The sequence below is a fragment of the Gymnoscopelus microlampas genome, assembly GCF_963454915.1.
Source record: "Gymnoscopelus microlampas genome assembly, chromosome: 12".
In the NCBI taxonomy this organism is placed as follows: Eukaryota; Metazoa; Chordata; class Actinopteri; order Myctophiformes; family Myctophidae; genus Gymnoscopelus; species Gymnoscopelus microlampas.
The window spans coordinates 22,362,410-22,387,829 of NC_139949.1; the positions used below are offsets into that span (position 1 = coordinate 22,362,410).

The 25,420-nt window shown below is 41.5% G+C and overlaps 1 pseudogene across 1 annotated transcript in view; it reads left to right on the top strand.

Moving 5' to 3' along the window:
* Positions 1 to 5,222: 5,222 nt before the first annotated feature.
* The window catches only part of LOC311057267 (kin of IRRE-like protein 3), a 152,709-nt pseudogene continuing 132,511 nt past the window's right edge, over positions 5,223 to 25,420 (top strand). Inside the window, exon 1 of the transcript in view lies at positions 5,223 to 5,315. The product of the transcript in view is annotated as a kin of IRRE-like protein 3 (transcript). The remainder of the gene's footprint in view (positions 5,316 to 25,420) is intronic.

A 25,420-nucleotide genomic window follows, 5' to 3' on the forward strand; every position in this document is an offset into this window, starting at 1 on the left:
TTTTTTTGTATTTAGAATACATTTGTAGAATAGGCTTCAGGTCTTAATAGGTTAACACTTTCTCCAGTGCTGTATGGAACATAATGCCATTTTTCAATGTCATATACGTGATAGTTTGGACACTGGACATCTTCACGGTGTCATTTCACCTCCAAAGAGGCCAGATATGTTTTATAATGAAAGTTTCTCCTCCACATATACAATAACAAATATGTTTTCATGTGTTATATCATGTGTTTTGAGCTCACTATGTTTATGCCACTATAAACAGCAGGACAGGCAATTACTGTACGTTCTCACATCTTTCTGTCAGCGCCGACAGAGCCGTGTGCGTCTCCAAAGCACATGTGTGTGTACAGTCAAATCCTCAGTGTTCAATTATCCATTCATAACTCTGACTGAGCGTGTGTGTGTGCAAAATGGAACCAAATGTACAGTAGGTTTTGTTCCGTTTGGTTCCATTTGCGCGCTCTCGGAGTTAACCCTTTAAGACCTGAGGCGAATCTTTAAAAAAATCTAAATCCTAACAGTTTTTGGAAAAAAATCTAAAAAAATACAAAAATCACGATTTTTCAAAAATAGCAGATCTACAAGCTCGTAGCGCGGCACTCGGTGCCGCGCTACGAGCTTGTAGATCTGCTATTTTTGAATAGCCAAAGACATCTAAAGTGACACGGATGCGTTCCAGGTATCAATGGGTTAAATTAACCCCGAGGATTCTCACAGTGCAATGTTCTCTTCTCTGCCCATTTCTAAGCAACACCTCTGACCCCGTGACTCACACATCAGAGGGTCATTACGCCCGTACCAATCTCGCGCCGACCCCGCTGAACTCGCCGCCTCCGCGGGGGGGGGGGGGGTCATTGTACACCTTATCCTCCTCCCCCTCAACCCACCCCCCCGTGTGGCCCTGAACCCTCCCTCCCTCCCCTGCCCGCCCACCTCCCCCCCCCATCCTCTCGCCTTGGAGAGATGGCGTTGGAGATGACAACAGAGATGGCGGTTGGTACATTAGCACTGATAAGGTCATGCTGTCCGCGGTCGAGAGTCTGCCATAATCTTCACTGACTTGACCTTTCCAACATAGATTAACTCCATTAGCCATGCAGAGAGCTTCGCCAGATGAGCAGCCTGTCACCACGGCTGCACTTGCAACAATTGAATACACAGAATATATATATATATATATTATATGTATATCCCATTGAGACCTGGAACGGTCTCATTTTTAGATTTGAGCTAAAAAGCATTATTTTACACTTTGGGCTATTCAAAAATAGCAGATCTACAAGCTCATAGCGCGGCACCGAGTGCCGCGCTACGAGCTTGTAGATCTGCTATTTTTGAAAAATCGTGAAAATGTGTGCAAATCTTTGAATATATATATTTTTAAAGCGGACATTTTTAACTCAAATCTTTGCTTCTGGGGGGTCCCTGGAACAAAACATTTTGATGGGGGTCCGCGGCCAAATGCATATAATTTTGGGGGTCCTTGACATGAAAAAGATTGAGCACCACTGATATAGAAACATAGGTTTTTCAGAAAACTGTTGAGATTTAGGAGACATGTAGAATCAGCTTCAGGTCTCAATGGGATATATATATATATATATATATATATGTAGGGGTATGGAGGGATGGAACTGTTTTATGATTGACACTATATATGTAGGGAACTCTCACCTTTGTATAGCACCTGACAAAGCTCACGGCGAAACGTGTCGCGCTAATAATGTGCTCACTTAATGCAGTAGTACGTTGTCCATCTCTGTTCTCTGGAGTGCGCAGTCCCTTCCATCCCTTTTTTTACAATAAACATAATATGTGTGTGTATATGTATATATATATCGTTGTCGGGTGGAACCCTTGTCCAAAACGGTTACTTTTCACGAAATGGAAAAAAAACATCTGTTCCAATGAATGCAATGAAGTCATTATTTAGTCACAAGCTCTTTTAAACACTTTTCATTGGTTCAATATTCATAAAACCCACAGCCACAGTGAATCACTTTCACTTTCAACAGCAGATCTAAAAGCCACGTCGGATCGCGGCGCAATCGTGAGCTTGTAGATCAGCTATTTTCGCTATACTTTCATGTAACGAGTATATAGTATGACGAAGTAGAGCATGAATTCAAGGGGAGAGAAAAAAAAAAGAAGAAACATGAGATAACATACAAGGTTTCTGCCTGACAGCAGCGATAGGCTACAGTATGTATATAGAATCAAGAGTGAAAAGCCCTTGAGCGTTGTTGAGGCTCTGCTCTCTCCGGCAGGCAGAAATAATGCAGTCACACAGACCGTAGCCTGGGCCGCGTCACCCTTCAGGTACGCCCGGGTGTGATTCACGTGTCACTATGACTGTGTGTGATTCCTCCCCGCTGCAGTGTGCGGCAGACTTTAACCCTTTGAGACCGGGAACGCGTCTGTGTAGTCATTTTAAGATTTATTTGGGGCTATTCAAAAATAGCAGATATACAAGCTCATAGCGCGGCACCGAGTGCCGCGCTATGAGCTTGTAGATCTGCTATTTTTGGAGAAAACGTGACAATGTGTGCAAGTCTTTGAATATATATGTTTTTTTTTTAAAGTGAACGTTTTTAACTCAAATCTTAATTGCTTCTGGGGGATTCTACAAATGTCTTCTTAATCCTAACAGTTAAAAAAATTAATACAATTATGTTGCTGTAATATCAGTGGTTGTCAACTTTTTTTATGTCCGTGGACCCCTCATCTCAAAATATTTTGTTCCAGGGACCCCCAGAAGCAAAGATTTGAGTTAAAAATATTCAAAGATGTGCACACATTTAAAAAAAAAAAATAATCCCCAAAATAGCAGATCTACAAGCTCATAGCGCGGCACTCTGTGCCACGCTATGAGCTTGTAGATCTGCTATTTATGAATAGCCCAAAGAAATCGAAAGCGATCACAGATGCGTTCCCGGACTGAATGGGTTAAATGGACCTGATTCCCTTTCTGCATGCATGCACCTGTGACTCACAGGGCCAATGAACTGCCCGGGACGAGACGGGGAGGTCGGGAGACGTGTTTTTATTTTATGTTATTTTCTTTTGCCTCGCGTCTTCTTCTCTTGCCTCAATTGTTCAACTTCAAAGCCAGATGCAAGGGGTGTTTGTGGGTGTGTGTGTGTGGGGTGTGGGGGGGTGTGTGGAGTCTTGTCTCAGTATCCACATCCCCTTAGTTTGACAAAGCAATCTCCCCGGTAGCTGCAGCCCATTACAGATTTATTTTCATAATTCTTTTTTTTTTTTGCTCTTATGGCTGTCCAGAATGAGCCTCAGGATGTGTACGTTGAGGGTGTTGCCATGCAGAATGTGACCACACAGACAGCACGTCACTGAGAATAATGGGAAATAGATAACTGTTATTATACTGTAACCTTTATTTGTTGGTTGCAGTTGAGCCGTTGCGCCGTTGCTTGCATTCAGCCTACGTTTTTTAATTCCCCTTCCAATCAATTTCAATTTTGTATTATTTTGCCTGAATGACACATCTCCTACAAGCGCGGTTTTGTGTGTGTGTGTGTGAGCGTGCGTGTGTGCGTGCGTCCTTGCTTGTGTGTGTGTGTCCTTACTCCTGTGGTCTAACACTAATTGGGTGTGTGCATGGGATGCCCATCGTCCTTTGTGTGTGTGTGTGTGTGTGTGTGTGTGTGTGTGTGTTTGTGTGTGTGTGTGCGTGTGCGAGAGCATCTGAACAGCAGCAGTGTTAATGAGATGGGACTCTCTGCTTTACTGGTGTCTCAGCGTAACATTAGTGGCATAATGCTGATTACCACCTGTCAGGTTTATGCATGACAGCTGGCGGCCTCTGCAGACCGCGGCCAGATGTGAACCCCACATGCTCCTACTCTCTCACCTCCGCCTGGGGTCTTTTAGCTCGTCCCTTTCCAGGGGCCCAGAGAGCGGACGTGACTCCCACTGTGGGGCCAGCAGACGTCCTGTTTTACCATCTTGCACACCAAAGTCGCAGCGCGTGTGCGTGTGTGCGTGTGTGTGTGTGTGTGTGTGTGTGTGTGTGTGTGTGTGTGTGTGTGTGTGTGTGTGTGTCTGTGTGTGTGTGTGTGTGTGTGTGTGTGTGTGTGTACTTGCACTATACTTGTGAGGGCCCCATGTCCCCACAAGTATAGTAGAATTTGAGGAATAGACATTGTGACCATTTTCCTGGTCCAAATGGTTTGGGGAGTTATAGGCGTTTGCATTTAGGAAAAGATTCAGCTTTCGGTATACAGTAGGGCAGTGGTTCTCAAACTTTTTCATGTCAAGGACCCCTAAATGGACACTTATTAGCCCGTGGACCCCCATTTGAAAAGATACATTTTAAGGACCCCCAGTTTGACATGCATTAGGGCTACGGACCCCCATTTAATGGCATTTATACCTCTGGGACCCCAATTCATATTGTAAAATCAATGCTAACTTAACTCTCAGAGTTACAGACCCATAAGGGTCCATTTGGTTCCTGTCCATCATTTAGCTGGGTACCCCCTGGAACCCCCTCAAGTACCCCCGGGGGTCCCCGGACCCCACTTTGAGACTTTTTTTTGCAATTTCTCAGCTATTTCTAGGCCAGCAATTTTTGATGTCCTCGCAAGTATATATATGTGTGTGTGTGTGTGTGCGCGGCCACATTTAGAGCTACTGCTCGCAGGGCAAGGGTTCACAGAGAGCCTAGACGTTCTTGAAAAAAAAAGAAAAAGCAGCCGAGTGGCCGTTGGCGGTGCCATGGGCAACGTCTCCCTCAGGGTGGTGCCGGGGGACAACAGAGGTGCATGCAGGAGAGACAGAGGGTGGAGGGAGATAAAGAGGAGCTGGGGGATAGAGAAGGGGTGGAGAGAGAGACGGACAGAGCCGGGGGGAATAGAGAGAGGCAGAGGGGAATTTCACCTGCAGCCTTCCCCCTTCCTCCTCCTCCTCCTCCTCATCTTCCTCTCTTTTCAGAGAGCAGCCAGGGCTCCCAAGTTGACAGCTTGAGGTCAGACAAAAGCCCCGGCGAAAAGAAAAAAAAGAAGGGAGAAAGCAAAAAAAAACGCCCTGCGGCGCTTTCACCGTGTGCTGCCCGTCAGAGAGAAAAAAAAAAGGCCCACGAAATCAACACAAACAACGGACGAAACGCCGGAAGACGGGAGAGAATTCGAGGCTGCGAAGAAAATGAAATAAATAACTGCAACGGTGATAAAAAAAAATACAAACGGCACGAGATGGAGCGCAGACTAGCTAGCAGCTCGTCAGATGTCAGTGTGATGGTGGATTCCGTCGGTGGTGTGGCGTGCACACACTGCACAGAGATGGTTGTACGTTATTGGCTCATGCAGCTGTGGGGGGGCGGCGTGCGGTGCTGGACGGAGGGAGTTAATTGCGGTGGTGGAAAAAAGTACTCGCGTTTTGTGCTTGAGTAAAAGTATCAATACTGCAATGTAGAAGTACTCTGCTACAAGTGAAAGGCCCGTGTTCAAAATGTTACTTGAGTACAAGTACAAAAGTATTGGCATCAAAATATACTTAAAGTACCAAAAGTAAAAGTACTAAAATGTTTGAAAATAGCAGATCTACAAGCTTGCGACGCGTTGTGAGCTTATAGATCGGCTAGGGATGTCCGATATTATCGGCCTCCCGATATTATCGGCCGATATTAGCATAAAAATTGATATCGGGAAAATATCGGTATCGGTTTTTGAAAAAAAAAAAAAAAATCTTTTTTTTTTTTTTTTTTTTTGCTTTATAAATAAGTTACAGGAGTTCTTACTGTATATGGTGTGTGTGATATGAAATTTGAGCTTACCCTAATCACAATAATCCCCGCATATATCGGTATCGGTTGATATCGGTATCGGTAATTAAGAGTTGGACAATATCGGTATATCGGTTATCGGTAAAAAAGCCAATATCGGACAACCCTAAGATCGGCTATTTTCAAATATAAAACAGGGCTAAAGTGGTTAATGTATGTTTTATAATATAATAATGTATAGCTGCAAAGTAACTAAAGTTTTCAAATAATTGTCGCAAAAAATTGTAGTAAAAGTACAGTATTTGCCTCTGAGATGTAGTGGAGTAGAAGTAAAACTACTGAAAATTGGAAATACTCCAGTAAAGTAAAAGTACCTCAAAATTGTACTTAAGTACAGTACTTGAGTAAATGTACTTAGTTACTTTCCACCACTGGTTAATTGGAGCATCCAGGAGGGATACAGGGCGTGAGACTGTCTGAAATCAGTCACTTATTGCCTCCTCCCACTCACTCCCAATTTTCCGCCGTAATATGAAGACTTCACCTTTTCAGAATCCACCTCAGCCCTTGGTACTTGACCTAGATATGACTACCATGCAGACACACCTTGGTCAATTTTTTGTGCTCATGTTTTTGTTACTTACTGTAGGTTTGTTTTTTCCTGAACACAACGTTACATCTACAAGCTTACAGTTCAGTGTGTTGCATTCCTATTATGGGCTTGTGATTATAAGCAAAACATTTCAATTTAAATATATTTCCACTTTTTTCTTTTTTTTTGAGAGTGTGTGTATACTCTCTAAGAAACGCCCTGTCCATTTGTTTGATGTGTTTAGACTGAATTGTGGTCGCGCACTTCTGCTCATAATATAATATATATGTGTGGGCGTGGCTGTGGAAAGGGGGCGTGTTTGGTAAAAAAAGGGTTTGCAACGCGTCATGATTGGTTGCCATATCTGCTTATTGTAAGCGACATTGCCCTTTCTGTGAAGGTGCTTGTAAAGACTGGTGGTTGCGGTTTGTCCCCGTTTTCTAAACGTTGTTGATATTTGGTATGAGTTATTGGTTGATATATTGATATATTTCACACACACTCTCACATTGGATTCATATCCAATTCATTCTTGTTTATAACTGATCTACAATCTCACAACACGTCACATTGCGATTGTTCCTGCATAACGTCGTCGTAGGTTAAGTATAAAATAGAGCTTAAGCATGCAGTTAAAAAGTGTCAGATCAATGTCAGCATTTGTCTTGCAGTACAATGCGTGATGGGGATTGGGATTGGTAGTACCCGCAACCTTTTCACCATGCACAATGATCTGCACAATGATTACTTTTACTTTTGGTACTTTTAAGTGCATTTTGAATACAGGACTTTTACTTTAACGGATTATTTCCACATTGAAGTATTGATACTTTTACTTAAGTAAAACATGTGAGCAAAAATAGCAGATCTACAAGTTCACAACAGGCATGATGGTGCCGCTTGCCAACCAGCTTGATATTAAATCACTTGTGAATCACTTCTTCTCAACGAGCAACACCACCAGACTGCGCAGTATAACTCACACATAACAGTACTTTACCAAAGCAATTTCTCTTTTGTGTGTGTGTGTGTGTGTGTGTGTGTGTGTGTGTGTGTGTGTGTGTGTGTGTGTGTGTGTGTGTGTGTGTGTGTGTGTGTGTGTGTGTGTGTGTGTGTGTGTGTGTGTGTGTGTGTGTGTGTGTGTGTGTGTGCGCGTGTGTGTGTGTGTGTGTGCGCGTGCCTGCCTGCCTGCCTGCGTGTGCATTCTTTTCATGGTTGGTGGAACAAGTAAATGGAGTTAGTGCCACACGAGTTATATGGAGTGCAGAAGCTGTTGCCTTGAATTTGAATTTGCCTGCGGACTTCATATTGGAACGGAATAATGCATCGCGGTTCTTCCAAATTACCTCAATCACAAAGCTATCAGCCATGGAGAAAGAGAGAAAGGGAAAAAAAGTAAATACATACATAATAAAAAATCAAAACCTCACGCCGTACACTCATAATATACAATGCCTTCCGTTTCTGCAAAGAAAAATGGATGCGAAGGGAAACATGTGAGCGATTGCACAAAAATGCTAATTTAGTCTCCGTCCTTAAGTCTTAGAGAACATGACGCTTTGTTGGCTCGGAAGATAGATGGAGGTTGTGTTACCACGCTCCCCAGTGGTGGAAAGTAACTAAGTACATTTACTTAAGTACAGTTCTTAAGTGCAATTTTGAGGTATTTGTACTTTACCTGAGTGGTTCCAATTTCCAATACTTTTACTTCTACTCCACTGCATCTCGGATTCCAAAATATTGTACTTCTACTCCACTACATGTATTTGAAGACTTTAGTTACTAGTTACTTTGCAGATATAAATGATTACATTATAAAACATACATCAACCACTTTAGCCCTATTCTATACATAGGCTATTTGAAAATAGCAGATCTACAAGCTCACAACGCGTCGCATCGCGACGCGTTGTGAGCTTGTAGATCTGCTATTTTCAAACATTGTTGTACTTTTACTTTTGGTACTCTAAGTACATTTTGATACCAATACTTTTGTACTTATACTCAAGTAAATTTTTAATTCCGGACTTTTACCTGTAACAGAGTACTTCTGATACTTTTACTTACTTACTTTTACGTACTTTTTTCCACCACTGACCTTCCCTCCCAAAAGCTGTCTCTTGGCTGAAGTCGTCCATTCAATTGATTGCTAAGTCTCTATTTACGTGTGAGGTACAAGGCCGAGCCGTATGACCTCGTTGTCACGTAAGCCGTTCCACCCACAGACCGGCCACTCATCCTATTGCTATGAGCGGTAAATGTAGTGCTTTGTCGTCCCACTATATGCAGGAACTTATCTCTGATAAGAGGCGTAAGCTATTGTCCCTGTTCTTCCCCCCTTTCCCACAAATAGCTGTCCTTCACTGCCTGTTTGGACAGAAACCATATTTCACTCCGAATGGCACGACACTGGCTGCTAACAAGCCCATATATGTCACTGTCCCATGGAAACCGCGTATGTCCAAGACTGTGACTTTTCAGAAAGAAAAAATGTATTAATTAAAATAACCTGTGTTCCAATGGATCCATAGGCCTGTCACGATCACACATTTAAGTTGACGATGAATTGTCACACCAATAATTGTGATTAACGATTTAATTGTGTCTCTGTCGTTGCATATTATTGCAGTTTACAGTTTACAGATTAGGCATTTAGCAGACACTCTTAATCCAGAGCGATTTACAGTAAGCAAGGACACAAGATAATGCATAATACATCATAATACATCATAATACATCATAATACATCATAATACATCAAATGCCTAAAAATAGTCATCTAATAATAAAGTAATACATAAGTTAACCAATAATCTAATAATAACTAATACATACATAAACCAAGAACCTATCATCAGCGTACATTGAAACTGTATACACACTATTGGGGCGGCAGTGGCTCAGGGGTAGAGTGGCCGGTAGAGCGGCCGGATGGTCAACCGTGAGGTTCCCAGTTCCATCCCGGGCTCCCCCCAGAGTTAGTGCCGAAGTGTCCTTGAGCAAGACGCTGAACCTAATTGTTCCCGATGAGCAGGTTACAGGTGCCTTGCATGGTTTTCTCCGCCATATGTGTGTGAATGGGTCAATGTAATGCATCTATGTAAAGCGCTTTGGATAAATGCGCTATATAAACGCACCATTTTATTATATTTACCAAACCTACAGACAGACTTAAACACTTTCACTTGAATCTTTTTCAGAACTAGCTCACAACACACCGCATTGCAACACGTTGTGCGCTAGTCGATCGGCTATGTGTGTATGACGAAGTAGGGCATTCATTTACGAAAAAAGATTTTAAAATTCCCTGAAATAATGGAGATACAAGGGTTCTGCCCGACAGCAACGATAGACTATATTACTCTTCTCCTTCACTCTGAGAAGAAGAGTAGGTTTTTTGTGTGTTTTGACAGGCCCTGAATGTTCCACATGTTTATGTTTTTGAAGGTGTGAGTAATTATTAGCAGTGTGTGTCATGGTAAGATGGAGCAGTATGATATTGGCTGGTCACCACTCATGCGGAGGTAAGCTCAACGGCAGCCACACTATGGTGACAATAGCCAGTTGATATATGGCTGAGGGTGCTGCTTGTGACCTTTTATATCGTCACCGTCGGGTGGAAACCTTGCCCGTCCGGGCTTGTATGCAAAGCTTTACTTTTCAGGAAATGGACCAAAAAATAAGAGAACCCGCGCTCCAGTGTGTGTCACATACTGTTTAGTCACAAAGCTCTTGTTAATCATTGTCCATTGGTTCGATATTTATAACACCCACAGACAAAATACATTAAGAAAATGTCAAAAATAGCAACAAATAGCAGATCCACAAGCTCACAACGTGTGGCATCGCTACGTGTTGTGAGCTTGTCGATTGGCAATTCCTGCTGTAGGCTACGGCATTAACCCATAAACACTGGGAAAGCATCTTCTAGATTTTTTGGCTAATTTTTTGGCTAAAAATAGCAGATATACAAGGCAGCTCATTTTAGATGTTTGGTTATTCAAAAAATAGCATATATACAAGCTCACAGCAGATATAGCAGATATACAAGCTCATTTTCAGATTTTTGGCTATTCAAAAATAGCAGATATACAAGCTTGTACATCTGCTATTTTTGATTTATTTTTATTTTTATCATGACAGTGTGAGAACTACTGATTTAGAAGGCATTTGTAGAATCGGCCTCAGGTCTTAACCCATTAATACCTGGAACGCATCAGTGTCACTTTAGATTTCTTTGGCTATTCAAAAATAGCAGATCTACAAGCTCATAGCGCGGCACCAAGTGCCGCGCTATGAGCTTGTAGATCTGCTATTTTTGAAAAAAACTTGGAAAAAAACTTTAGATTTTTTTTCAAAAACTGTTATGATTTAGATTTTTTTTAAGAATCGCCTCAGGTCTTAATGGGTTAATGGGTTAATTCACGAAAAAAAAGAAAGAAAAGAAATCATAACATGTTGAAACGGTGAGATACAAGGTTTCTGCCCCTCTCCTCTCCGGTGCTGCTTGAGAGCGCCAGGTCTGATGATAACATCCTTCTCAGGTCATCAGCAGACATTTGCCATATCAATCAGAGAGACAGACATGACAGGGTTCTGCTCGTGACTTCATCATGCGTCACACAGGCGCTTCTGGATGGATGTGTACAAGGCTGCATGCTCCTTCACATTCCTATCCACACACTGTAGTCTATTACAGACATCCATCCCCCAAGCTGTGTGGGATGGCAGGCCCACTGGTGGTGCCGTGAGGGTATTGCAAGTGGGCTCCCAAATAGTTGGCAAAACACTGAGATTGTATTGATGGTATGACATTCATGTTAAAAAAAAAAAAAAACCTGAAGCCGATTGTACAAATGTCTTCTAAATCCCAACAGTATTCTGAAAAAAACATTTTCATGTCAAGGACCCCCAAAATGATATATATTTGGCCGCCGACCCACATTTCAAAATGTGTTGTTCCAGGGACCCCCAGAAGCGAAGATTTGAGTTAAAAATGTTCGCTTTAAACAATATATTTTCAAAGATTTGCACACATTTTCACGATTTTTCAAAAATAGCAGATCTACAAGCTCATAGCGCGGCACTCGGTGCCGTGCTATGAGCTTGTAGATCTGCTATTTTTGAATAGCCAAAGTGTAAAATAATGCTTTTTTAGCTCAAATGAAAAAGTGACACAGATGCATTCCAGGTCTTAATGGGTTAAAACCTTGAAGATTGAATTTTCATTTTGATACAAACAAATAGGAACTTAAAGTATACTACAGTACGTTAGCTCCATTGATCCAAGCCGGAACACAATCGATTGATTAGATCATCAAAATAAACACGCTCTGAAAATGCACACGTTCCACCCATCTGACCACTTTTCCTCTGCTGTGTTAAAGATAAAAAATAAAAGGTAGAAAATGCATTTTCAGGTAGGTGACAAAATGTCAGCCAATCAGGAAAGTGTACCCATTTGTCAGCTTAATTTATCAGTGTTCCAGTTCCAATTTTGTCTGCTCATTTCTTGATGTCATCACTTCCAAATTCACGTTTAATCTACATCCTGACTGAGTTCTCCATCCTGATTGGATGAAATCGGTATCCTGACTTGAAAATGCATTTTCTGTTTAATAAAGAGCTGGAGAGACATGGAGACTCCTGTTACTGAACAAACACTCTATAGCAATGAGTACTATCACAATATAGAGCTATTTAACACTTATTTTAACCAAAGAAAATCACTTACCCTATACTGTACCTTAAGCGGTCAGATGGGTGGGCCGCGAACGCTGTAGAGATTTTCAAGTGGGCCTTATCCAGAAAAGGTTGGGAACCGTTGTTCTATTACAAACTGAAGTCCTATTACAAACTGAAGTCCTATCTGACCTAATATTTCACTACAGGGGAAACGTGTGGGGAAAGGGATAGTAAGGTCATAACTAAGAGAAACCATGTGAAATCAGAATGGTAATGTGCAACTCATGAAAGATATTTGTTTTACATTATGTTTTCCCCAGTGACAAATAAACAAGGGACTTCATAAGACATTAAGGGCATCGCAAACAATATTATCAATTAAGAACCCTCATGGAGGATGGCTTACACTTAATCGTTTTCTCAAGTGCTGGGTTGTGTTTTGAACTGATACAAGTGCTGCTAGACATTTTGTTTTACGCTCTCATTTTCTCAATTTCTTTCATTAAAAAAAAGATTTGATTATTTGTTGTGCTTGCAACGTGTGGTACGATGCTGTGTAAAATAGAGCTGTGGTTGGGAAATAGGACAAAAGTAATGACATGATTCGACAAGATTTCATCTGTCTTCAAACAACACATTATATTCTCCACACACTGTATTGTACCATTTAGGACAGTGGTTCTCAACCAGTGGTCCGGGGACCAACAGTGGTCCTTGAGGCGTTATTATGATTCCCACACCGCGTCGTGGCAAACCCGCTGAGCGGGCGCTGTGATTGGTCAGTAGTCGCTGTGATTGACAGTTCTCGTTTTTGCTACTATGCCTATACCTAACCTTAACCCTAACCCTAACCTCAGTAAAACTATGCCTAAACCTAACCCTAATCCTAACCCTAACCTCAGTAAGACTATGCCTAAACCTAACCCTAACCCTAACCCTAACCTCAGTAAAACTATGCCTGCCGGGGAGCCAATCAGACACGTAAGGCGGGTCTAAATCCAGGACGCGGCGTGGGATTCATAATAACGCGTCCTTGAGGGGGTTCCAGGTGGTTCCCAGCCAAATGGAGAGTTGGTAACCAATGACCAAATGGACCCCTTACGGGTCCATTTGGTTTCGTTTTACGCTCTCAAGAGTTAAATTATTGTTAAACATCTGCATTACTTAATTTACAAGAAGTCTAACACAATTAGAGAATGTAGAAGAATTGTTGTTTTGATCAACGTTTGCCTGTTATCTCTCCTATGGTACCAACATCAATACAGCATGGATGAAATTGGGGACGAACTCTTATCCAACAACAACAAAATATTCTACGTTTTGGGTCTGAGAGTCTAAATCTCATCAAACGGTGAATCCGTGGCTCAAATGCGAATAAATAATGGACCTTGATATGAAAAGGGTTGAAAACCACTGATTTATAGGATATGTGTGACTGGTACAACATGAACTGAACCTGCAGTGCTTGAGTAGTGTTGACACAGTAACCCAGTATGAAAAGGTTATTTTACTGTTTTCTACATGTTTATTTATGAATAAAGAGAAATGTCAATAGGCCTAATGCAGTGTTTCTCAACCTCTCTGGATCAGAGCCCACTCGAGAATCTTGAAAGCGTTCACGGCCCTCCCATCTGACCACTTAACACGCATGTACGTGTTCAGAGCATGTTTATTTTAATGATCGGTCAATCGATCGGGTTCCGGCTTGGATCAGTGCGGAACAATGGAAGATATCTTTCAAGGTTTGGAAGAAAAAAAGACCATGGTATTTCATCGTTAAAATCATAGTGTTTTGCCATTGATTTGGGGGCCCACTTGCAATACCCTCGCAGCTCATAAGTGGGCCCCCGGCCCACAGGTTGAGAACCATTGGCCTAATGTTTAAGGAAACGGACACAGGGAAGCTCCTATCAGTCACTCTGCTGAAGGCATAGGTGTACTATATATTATTTCTTATTCTTACCATGCATTAGCCGTACCAATAAAAGCTTTTTAATTTATCCACAAGAGTGCCTCGTCGTTCCCTTTTCTTGCCTGATAGGAGGATGATTGGAAATAGTGAGTGATTTTTTTTAATGCTTTTTTCTTAAATAGACTTCTAAAATAAGTGCATATCATAGAACTGCACAACCAATATGTCTGCTATTTTCTGAAGTTTTAAATAAAAGATGAAAAGAAGCAGCATATACATGGGTCTCTGAGAGTTTACAAGACACTCTGTACTGTACAGTACACCCAATACATGTTAGTACAATCATGTTATGACAGACCATTCAACCTTTAAAAATAATGGTGAAATTACACGACCAATTGATTGTGTAGGATGGGAACAGCATTGCCCTTTGTAACTCTCGAAATCGCAGTGTTTCAAGGATGTTGCGCCGACTTGTTTTTCTTCTCTTAAACAAATTAAGCAATTTCAATTTCAAAGTAAGTGGTAGACCATAATTGATGCGCCATGTTGTTCCGTCGAGACAGCATGGGGATCATAACAGAGATGGGTTTTCACTGCGGATCTCATGGGCGAGATGAGTTTTTCTCCACTCATCTCCTTTGGCAATCAATCTCAACCTGCACACGTCCCCACATACAATATATCAATTACTTCTGCTCACCGACGGTAAAACTTCTGTGTTGTGAAGGAATAATGGAAAAGGACTTGAAGCATTCAACAGCTCTCCCTCTCTCCCTCTCTCCCTCTCTCTATCTTTCTCTCTCTCTCTCCCTCTCTCTCTCTCTCTCTCCACACTATGTGAGCACAGTAAACCTCAGACTTCACAGCAATAAAGACAGTGCGCAGGGAAGCTGCAATGCTGCAGCACACGACGGGGCCCGCAAACAGCAACGTGGTTCAGTGCAAAGGAGGCCACATTAAAATTCTCCCATTGCAAAAGTATACAGCGCCGTGTGCTTTCATCTGGAGAGGTTGGAATGTGAAATTTGGTTTTTGATTGGTACTATTTGGGTTTATGTGCCTCCCACCCTTCTGCTCTAACCCCCCCCCCCCACCACCCCTGCGCATGTGCACGCGCACTGGGGGTCCCTGTGAACGCACACGACTCGCACGCGCACACACGTGCGCACACGCACACCTCCTCCTTTGTTCTATGCCTCGGGCTGTGCTTGCATGGCTTTTGTTCGCATAGAAAAAGGATCAATCCATGAATCAAAGATCGTCAAGATCCATTTTTCCAGTTTTTTTACGCTCAACCCTTGTCAACGCCAGGCAAGACACATTTATTTTCCAACGCGGGGAGCTGAGAAACTCAAGAGAGCTGAAAGGAAGGACAATTTTCCACATTGTGTCTCTCTTTTCTTTTTTTTTTCAAAGCCCACACTGTTATCTATCAAGGCCTGCCTGCGACATACAGTTGTGAACAATTTCATTTTTCACAGGGAGACCCAAGGGAGTCGGCACGCGATATTTTGTGTTTGTTACACTGCAAAAAATATTTCTATTCTTTATCACTTTTTACAGAAGATTAGAAGGACTGGGCAGGTTATTCTGTCTACAACATGTTTCCGTTTAGCATTCAAGGAGAGCATCGAGGCTAAATCTTCAGTAAACATTTCACAGCACTGCATTGCTTGGGGACTATTACAATTCACTGTAATAATTATATTATGTACGCTAGATTAATTCAAAGCCAATTTGTTTAGTTTCCTTCTCGGAGGTAGACTTTGATTCTCATCTCACAATAACAATAAAAGGGGAGCCAGAATGACAATGACCTGTAAATCTCTTTTGTCACAGCTGTTAACAATTCTCAAATTACTGCTAGATGTTGAACAGAACAGGTGTAATAATGCATTGGTCCCTTTAAGCACATGAACCTTAACGTCCTGAAAACAGGCAAAACATTCAGCGAAAACACGTTATATTGTGGATTATTTTTTTCGTAGACGCGACAAAGGAGGGGACCAAGTATAAACCCATGAGGTACCCCGGTCAAAATAGTAGGTTTAAGTGGTTAACAGTGGTTAACTTGCACTAGAGCTCACTTTAAGACGCGCTTTGAAAATGTGAAAAGAAACAAAATGTTATGTAAACATTAAATGTTTAAAGAAAACATTTCTTAACATCTCTGTAAGTGATAGGTACTAAATAGCCTTGAGTCTTCTGTGTTTACGCCTTGGAATCCCACAAGAAATCCAGTCTTATATGTAAATTAGTCTCTCAGTGATCATAACACAGAGAGTGTTACTGTTAAAAATAAGAAATAAGCTCGGGTGTTAAAACAAAGATCCAGTCAGTTACTTCAATCGGTCAATTGGTGATATACCAATATTAAATGAGTGTGGCCCGATCAGATACTAATATAAATATTATTTGTAACCTTTTCAATTAGAAACAAAAGAACAGTGATGTCTATGCGCGACAGTTACAGTGAGATAAATGCCCTTATGCGCTGCATACAATGTCCTTCCTTGGACTGGAAACAGAAGCTCGTACTAGTACTGCAACCTTGCTCTCCTGTGTGTTGCTTATGGCATCGGTGCTTCTCTGTGGAGCTCTGTGATGGAATCGCAGTCTGCTAACCATAATGAGACTAAATCGCTCTCAGCACTCTTTTGCTAAATTGCTGAAGCTGTTTAAGGAACACATTTCCATCTCCCCAGTAGCCCTCTCACAGACCACTGCAGTATAAAACTGCCAAATGTCCCCCTTGTCTAACTCTTCTTGGCAGAATTGAGGGCTCCTTATAAGCTTAATTGCATTTCAGTAACTCCGCAAGCCAATGGGAGGATTGATTCCCCCGTCAATGACTTGCAAATTGAGCAAGCAAACATCACGCAGAGTGCAGTGTTGATCTAGAGATAAGATGCGAATCAAGCCGAGGGAGGATTTGTCGATTTGTCCTTCAATATCTCAGAGCATATCCACTCCTTGCAACAATAATGCCCTACAAGGATTTCAGCTTTGTCTAAGGATTCTTTATAATGTGCCTTTGAGTTAACTTGTGTTTTGTAAAATACACAGTGGTGTAAAGTAACTAAGTGCATTTACTCAAGTACTGTACTTAAGTACAATTTTGAGGTACTTTTACTTTAGTGGAGTATATTTCCAAACTCCACTACAATTATTTGAACACTTTAGTTACTAGTTACTTTGCAGATATAAATTATTATATTATAGAACATAAATTAACCACTTTAGCCTTATTTTATACCTAGGCTATTTTCAAACATTCTAGTACTTTTACTTTTGGTACTTTAAGTACATTTTGATACCAATACTTGTGTACTTTTACTCAAGTACCTTTTGAATTCCGGACTTTTACTTGTAACAGAGTACTTCTACATTGCAGTATTGATACTTTTAAAACATTTGAGTACTTTTTCCACCCCTGAAAACATATGCCCATGGATCAACATGAAAAAAGGACATGTTATAGCCATTGAATAAAGCAGATGATGGCATAAATGTTTCTTAAGCCTATACACATGGCCAGACTGTAGCAGATACATATTTTGAGTAGCTGTCTTGCTTGGTGTTATTCGGTAGGACTCAGTTTAACTTCATTCCTAAACTGCACATACAGTATATAAAGGGCCACCGAGTCAAGAGAGATTTCAGGCTGGCAGTTTGCGTTTTTTGAGCCAAGAGTCCATGCGATATCGACAACTTGGATTGAACGGGCATGATAGAGCGACCCCTGGCAAATAGGAATAATAACAAGGCAAGAAAATATTGTCAAAGAGATATGTTTGTTTGTTGTGGTTGGACTGAGACCGTCCTCTCCCACTGAGAGACTGGGAGACGCAATGATGAGATGCATTTGTTCGTTTCGGTTTCCCATTAGCGCTCGCCCTGCTGTGCACATATACTGTTGAGAATGCACAGCAGAGCACCAGGTTAGATTGTCACAATATATATTGCACCCCGTGGCTCTATCCAAACTCCCATTTGTTGAAAGCCCACACACAGATGTAAATATCTACATGTATAGATTGTTCCCTCTTAACCCATTAAGACCGAGAACGCCTCTGTGTCATTTTCAGATTTCTTTGGCTATTAAAAAAACAGCAGATCTACAAGCTCATAACGCTAAATGCTATTTTTCTTTTTTATCGTGAAAATGTGTGCAAATCTTTGAATATATTTATATATTATTTAAAGCAAACATGTATAACTCAATTCATGTCAAGGACCCCCAAAATGATATGTGTTTGGCTGCGGACCCCCATCTCAAAATATTTTGTTCCAGGGACCCCCCAGAAGCAAAGATTTGAGTAAAAAAAGTATTTGCTTAAAAAAAATATATATTCATAAGATTTGCACACATATTCACGATTTTTCAAAAATAGCAGATCTACAAGCTCATAGCGCGGCACTCGGTGCCGCGCTATGAGCTTGTATATCTGCTATTTTTGAATAGCCAAATAAATCTAACACCGGTCTCAACTGGTTAAGCCCCTGTTGCAGCATTGTTTGCTACTTCCACGCTTACCCGCATATCTCGCCTCTTGTTTGTGTGCACAACTTCTGCATTCTCAGCCTCAGAGATCCCTGGATTATTGAGAAGGATGTGAGTGCAGAGGAACTAAACCCTGCATTGTCAGAGTGAACGTATATATACAAGGATGCTAATGGCAGCAAAAGTAAATTTGCACTTCAGTTTATCAAGAGATCGGAAGTTGGAAGTAAATAGATTTATTTTTGTTTTGGCTTATAAATATAGGGCTGCTGCCGAAACACATCCTCTGTAAACAGGGCCAGCCGCGTGTACGGAATAGCAGGAAATAGGATGATTGTTTAAGATTGACTAATGTGTCCCGTTATTTCTCCTCGATTTCTTCTAAGAGCACCCGAGACCTCCCCCACAACATTCTCGCACCTGGATTATGTTTATTCTTTTTTTTCCAAGTTTGGTGCAGGGACATTAACCCATTAAGACCTGGAACGCATCTGTGTCACTTTAGATTTCTTTGGCTATTCAAAAATAGCAGATCTACAAGCTCATAGCGCGGCACCGAGTGCCGCGCTATGAGCTTGTAGATCTGCTATTTTTGAAAAATCTTGAACATTTTTTTTTTAGATTTAAAAAAAAAAACTGTTTTAGAAATTTAGAAAACATTTTTAAGAATCGCCTCAGGTCTTAATGGGTTAACAGATCTTTCAGCCCCAGATTCAGTCATTTGCATGATCATCACCAGGGCAGCTCCTCATCATCATCACTGCACTCACTGATTGCAGTCTGGAATGAACATTGAACAGAACAGCGTAATGCGCAGATGCGCGGCGGACCACCTGCAACGGAAGAACGACGAAACTAGAGTAGATGAGTAAAGAATAACAATGTAGCACTGGATGGAAAATAACAGAGACCTAGTAGCATAATGAACCGTTTCTTCTCAGACAATTTTGGTTCTAAAATGACAAGGAATACTTGTTATTTAGTTCATTTCTGTTTACGTTTGTGATTCCTGGGAATAAACGACGTGCTGCTTTATTGATTCGGTATCAGACGCCTCATCATGAGTGAAACATTGTGATTCATCTATGGCACAGGATAATTCAACGTTTCATCTATCTCCTGAACTTAATGTATTATCATTTCATGCTGTTTAACCCATTAAGACCGGGAACGCGTCGTCTGTGTCGTTTTAAGATTTCTTTGGCTGTTCAAAAATAGCAGATCTACAAGCTCCTTTATGAGCTTGTAGATCTGCTATTCTTTTTTTAAATCGTGGAAACTTCAAATCTTTGAACACATGTTTTAAAACATTTTTTTTTACTTTAATCTGTGCTTCTGGGGGTCCCTGGAACATATTTTGAGATGGGGGTCCGTGGCCAAATACATATCATTTTAGGTGGTCCTTGACATGGAAAAGTTTGAGAACCACTCGTATAGCAACATAAGTTTTTCGATTTTTCAGAAATAGCAGATATGCAAGCTCATAGCGCGGCACTCAGATCTGCTATTTTTGAATAGCCCAAATAAATCTAAAAATGACACACAGATGCGTTCCCGGTCTTAATGGCTTAATTGTTTTACAGTATACAAGAGCGTAATGGCATTTACTGTGTGAACGCACCAAGAGATGAGAAAGCTGTGTAATTGCTGCATTAAGCAATGCTTCTTTATAAGTGATGGAAGAAACACATACTGTTCCAATTTGGTACCCTTACCATGGAGAGAGGAATGATAAACAGCACGGGCAAAGACAAGGAAATAATCTTGTCCACCTCAGATATTACACCACATTTGTCTTCTCTCTGAGGATATTCTAATCAATTTAGGGCTCGCTCGCTGTTTATACAGGCCTCTATTGCATAATGCATGACGCGTATTAAGTTACAACACAAAAAGATGTTGTCAGGTGTCGAGCGAAGAAATATCGAGAGGGATAAGCATGGTTAAAATTCCGGTTCGACCCTTAACACTTAACATAATCGTCGCTGTCGGACGTAAACCACGTATGTCCTCTCAGCCCATGCTTTTTGGGACTTGCGAAAAAGACAACCTGCGTTCCGATGGAACCAATGTAGTTATTACATTATTTAGTCACAAGCTCTTCAAGTTCATAGGTTCATTTATAAGCCTCATAGACAGACTTAACCACTTTCAACCTGGCGTGCCTGTTTTGGGCATGCCATTATAGACGAACGTTTAAAAACATTTGCTAAATAACGAAAATAGCAGATCTGCAAGCTCACAATGCGCCTCGATGCAACACATTGTAAATCGGCTATTTACGCTACGTTTGCGCGATACAGTGAAGTGTTCAATTTCTAGAGCACTACTTGTGAAAAAAAACGAAAACAGAGTACATCTTGTATGGAGATACAAGGTTTCTGCCCAACAGCGATGACATGAATAAGCAAACATGTCTAAGAATACCAAGGCTTTGGAAACATTATTTGGATACTTTGTAATCTAGGTGTTGATAACCTTGAGAAGAAGACATTTTCTGGGTGTCCTCCAAACGACTGAGACTCCTTGGAAAAGTATGTTCCTATCTTCATCCAGCCAGCCCAACAGAGAGAAACTCTGGCAAACATTCAAGAAGTTGAACAGCGGTCACCAACCTTTTCTGCATCCAGGGCCCACTTGAAAATCTTCAAAGCGTGCGCGACCCACCCATCTGACCACTTTAACCCATTCAATCCGGGATGACGCATCTCTGTCATTTTTAGATTTCTTTGGCTATTCAAAAATAGCAGATCGACAAACTCATAGCGCGGCACCGAGTGCCGTGCTATGAGTTTGTAGATCTGCTATTTTTGAAAAATCGTGAAAATGTGTGCACATCGGACATTTTTTACTCAAATCTTTGCTTCTGGGGGGTCCCTGGAACAACATATTTTGAGATGGGGGTCCGCGGCCAAATACATATCATTTTGGGGGTCCTTGACATGGAAAAAAGTTTGAGAACCACTGATATTACAGCAACAAAGTGTTTTAAAAAAACTTTTAGGATTTAGAAGACATTTATAGAATCCCCAGACGCAAAGATTTGAGTTAAAAATGTTCGCTTTGATTTGCACACATTTTTCACGATTAAAAATAAAATAGCAGGTCTACAAGCTCATAGCGCGGCACTCGGTGCTGTGCTATGAGCTTGTAGATCTGCTATTTTTGAATGGCCAAAGAAATCTTAAAATAGCACAGACTCGTTCCTGGTCTTAATGGGAAGCAAAGATTTGAGTTACAAATGTTCGCTTTGAAAAAAGATATGTTCAAAGATTTGCACACATTTTCAAGATTTTTCTAAAATAGCATATTTGTCTGGAGTCTATTGTCTGGAGTATATTTTAGTGTATAACAGTACTTTGTTGCTCTGAATAATGCAACGAGTCCAGTAAAGGGACTTTTTGTCCAGTGGTGGACCGGCCGTCACCGCGGAGACTAGTTGACCCCTGTCAGACCTCAGCCATTTAATGCATCGCCCTTTGCTAACCCTGCGACTCTAAAGTGCCTTTCTATCCGGCGAATTAAGACTAATGGAAAACCTCAAGGTATAAATACCACCTTGTCACAGGACAGAACAAGTTGCATAAAGAGCCTACTTTATGCCATTAATAATATAGTACATTATACAAAAAAAGAAAAGAAAAAAAGAACAATAACAACCCCCTTGGGCTTGTTATTTTGTATGAGTTTGTGTGCGCGTGCGTGCGTGCGTGCGTGTGCGTAGAGTTGAATTACCTTCTTGGTGTTTGTTTGGGCTACCGGTGAGAGGCAGAAAGACCGCAGGCAGAGGTAGATGAAGACACAGGGTGGCGCTGAGCACATCTCTGCTTCTATAGTTCCTCCTAGCTGGGGCTTGACCTCCCCGTAACCCCCTGGTACAGTACATTATTAGAGGCTATACTGTAGCTGCTGAGGGCTTATGGTTCCATAGTGGTAGACATTAACGGAGTACATTCACTCTCTTGAGTACTGTACTTTATTATTTCAGTATCTGTACTTGAGTATTTTTATTTTTGGATGCTTATGAATTTCACTCCACTGCATTTCTAGTAAGGGGAACAATACGTTCCGGGGACCCCCCCAGAAGCAAAGATTTGAGTTAAAAATGTTCGATTTGCACACATTTTCATGATTTTTCAAAAATAGCAGATCTGCAAGCTCATAGCGCGGCACTCGGTGCCGCGCTATGAGCTTGTAGATCTGCTATTTTTGAATAGGAAGGGGAAAAATACATTGTGAATTAACCACTGTTTCAAATAGCAGCTCTACGAGCTGATCACAGCTGAGCTGATAGATGTGCTATTTTCACTGTTATTCTAATACCAAAGTATTTTTTAAAAGCATGTGCTTTTGAATACTTGAGTAAGCAAGTACTCCAGTACTTTAACTCAAGTACAAATTTGACCGAGCAACTTCTCACTAGTTGAGAGTAATTGTTGACCAGGAGTACTGTAGGTACAATCTATTACTTTGATTCAAGTACTGAGGTTGAGTACTTTATTCACTGAGTCTAGCTGCGTGGCAACACTTCAGGTGGAATACAAAGGGCTATGGTACAACACACACACACACACACACACACACACACACACACACACACACACACACACACACACACACACACACACACACACACACACACACACACACACACACACACACACACACACACACACACACAGAGAGAGATGCACGGCTTCACAGTGAGTGGCGCTATTTCACAAATAGTGCAGGTCTTGAAGGGCTAGCTCTCTCCTTGCTCGCAGAAAGAAACGCAGAGGACATCTTTAAAGGACCATTGTGTGCACTACATATATATATGATTTTGTATTCATAAAACGTTTGTTTTCATTGTATTCAATGTTCCTGCTTCTGTCTCTCACAGCGGGAAATTCTGTTGCCAGTGGCTAGTCTTTAAAATGTCTCCTCTCTCGTTCACCTTGAACCCGCAGCACATTAGTCACAAAATGGATCTTTCAGTGGGTTTTCTTCATGATTCAGTCATGGTTTACTGCAGAGGTTCTCAGCGTGAGGTCTGGGGCCCCACAGGGGGTCCTTGAGGGTGTTTCAGGGGGTCCCTTGCTAAATTGTTAGGTTCATTTATAGGAACCAAATGGACCATTGCGGGTCTGTACACTGCGGGTTCCCTTTGTACACAATTGGAGTCCATTAGACCTATTCACACGGCGGCCATGTTGCTATGAAGTCAATGAAGTGCCACCCGGCAACGGAATGGCACTTTCAATGTTAAATTCCAATATGGCCACCATGTGAATATGGTCTATAGTGTACAAAGGGAACCAAGTGGACCCGTCGCATTGCTACGCTTTGAGAGTTACATTTACCACATAAATCCTACAGCGTCTCAATTTTGGGCAGGACATAATAGGTGAACATTCCGTGAAAGTAGAATTGTGAGAGATTAAAAAAGAAAAATATTATCAAATGGCGGTCCGTGGCCTAATGCAGGGCTTCTCAAAGTGGGGTCCGGGGACCCACAGGACTGGGGTTCCAGGGGGTCCCCACCTACGTTATTGATAGTTAGGAACCAAATGGACCTTTACAGGTCTGTAACACTGAGAGTGCACAAATGGAACCAAATGTATGGATCCATTTTGGTTCCATGTTGTATGTCCTCAGAGTTATGGGGTTCGTAGCCTAATGCATAACAAACTGTTGTTCATAAGTGTTATGTTCATCCAAGGATTCGTTCGGCGCTAGCTTGCCACCATTGGTGTGTGAATGTGGGAAAAGTGGGGACGCTGGCGTCGACTGTTCGCCGCTCCACCTTCCAATGTCCCCCCCCCCCCCCCCCCCCCCCGTATGAATGAATGGGCCATTGTACAGCGCTTTGAGTAAGTTTGAGTACTTAGAAAAGCGCCATAAAAATGCAATTCATTATAACACTACAAAAGTGAAGAAAAGGCTGCACACTCAAAGCCACGATGTAGGATTTATTTAAATGAAAACCAACGTTTCGACCAGGAAAGGTCATTATGTCATTTCAGGGAATGAAATGACATAATTTAATTAAAATTTAAAAAAAGTTGAGAATCTCTGCTATTCCTGTCATTATCTTTCGTGCACAAGTGTTATGTTCATAACACTACCATAAGCAGACAGCCCAGGTGATTTTACGTAGGTCATTTATAATTACCTACGTAATAATTACCTAGGTAATTTATATACCCTATGACAAACTCTGTCTACTTAGTCTAGTTATTGAAATTCGAACTAAATACTATATTCAACGCCAGCATCCCTATTCTGAGTGAACATTCAGCACAAATAACAGATCTACAAGCTCTAGCTGGCAGAAATGCTATTTTCGATGAAGAGATTTGGTGCAGAGAGGGAAAAGAGCGGACCACGCACAGAGTTGGCCCTGCAGTCAACTAAGTATTAGTTTACTAAGTCTAAGTATAGACCGGTTTAACCGCTTGAACCCCAGCATCTCTATATAAGAGAACGTGACATCGCACCATTGAACGTAATAGCTGAAAACCTCACAAGATGGCGCAACCTGTCCTTTGAACTCCATTGAACGGGTTCCTCAAGCTACATTCTGAGGGGAACGTTCGCCAAAAATAGCCGAGCTAGATCGGCTATTTGGCGTGGATGGAGAAAAGAAAACGGTCCAAATACAGCTGTAACTCAGGTCCTTCTTTTTTTAAACTAAGAATGGAGGGTTTAAGTGGTTCAGATAGAACCTATATTTCTCAGATAGATCGTAGCTGTGTGGATCCGTGTAGTTCTCAAGGATTTTTAATCCCAATTCAGCCTGAGAGGTGTTTTCATCCCAATTCTTTCTGCTGCGGCTTAACTTTTTTTCCAGCACGCCGTCGGCAATGGAAAAAAGAAAAGCAATAAGAAAAAGTAGGGCGAGCAACGGTTGAGAGAGGCACAGAGGGTGGCATATGGACCCGGGGGGAGGAGGGAGGGGGGGTCTATGACACGATAGCATGAAAGAGC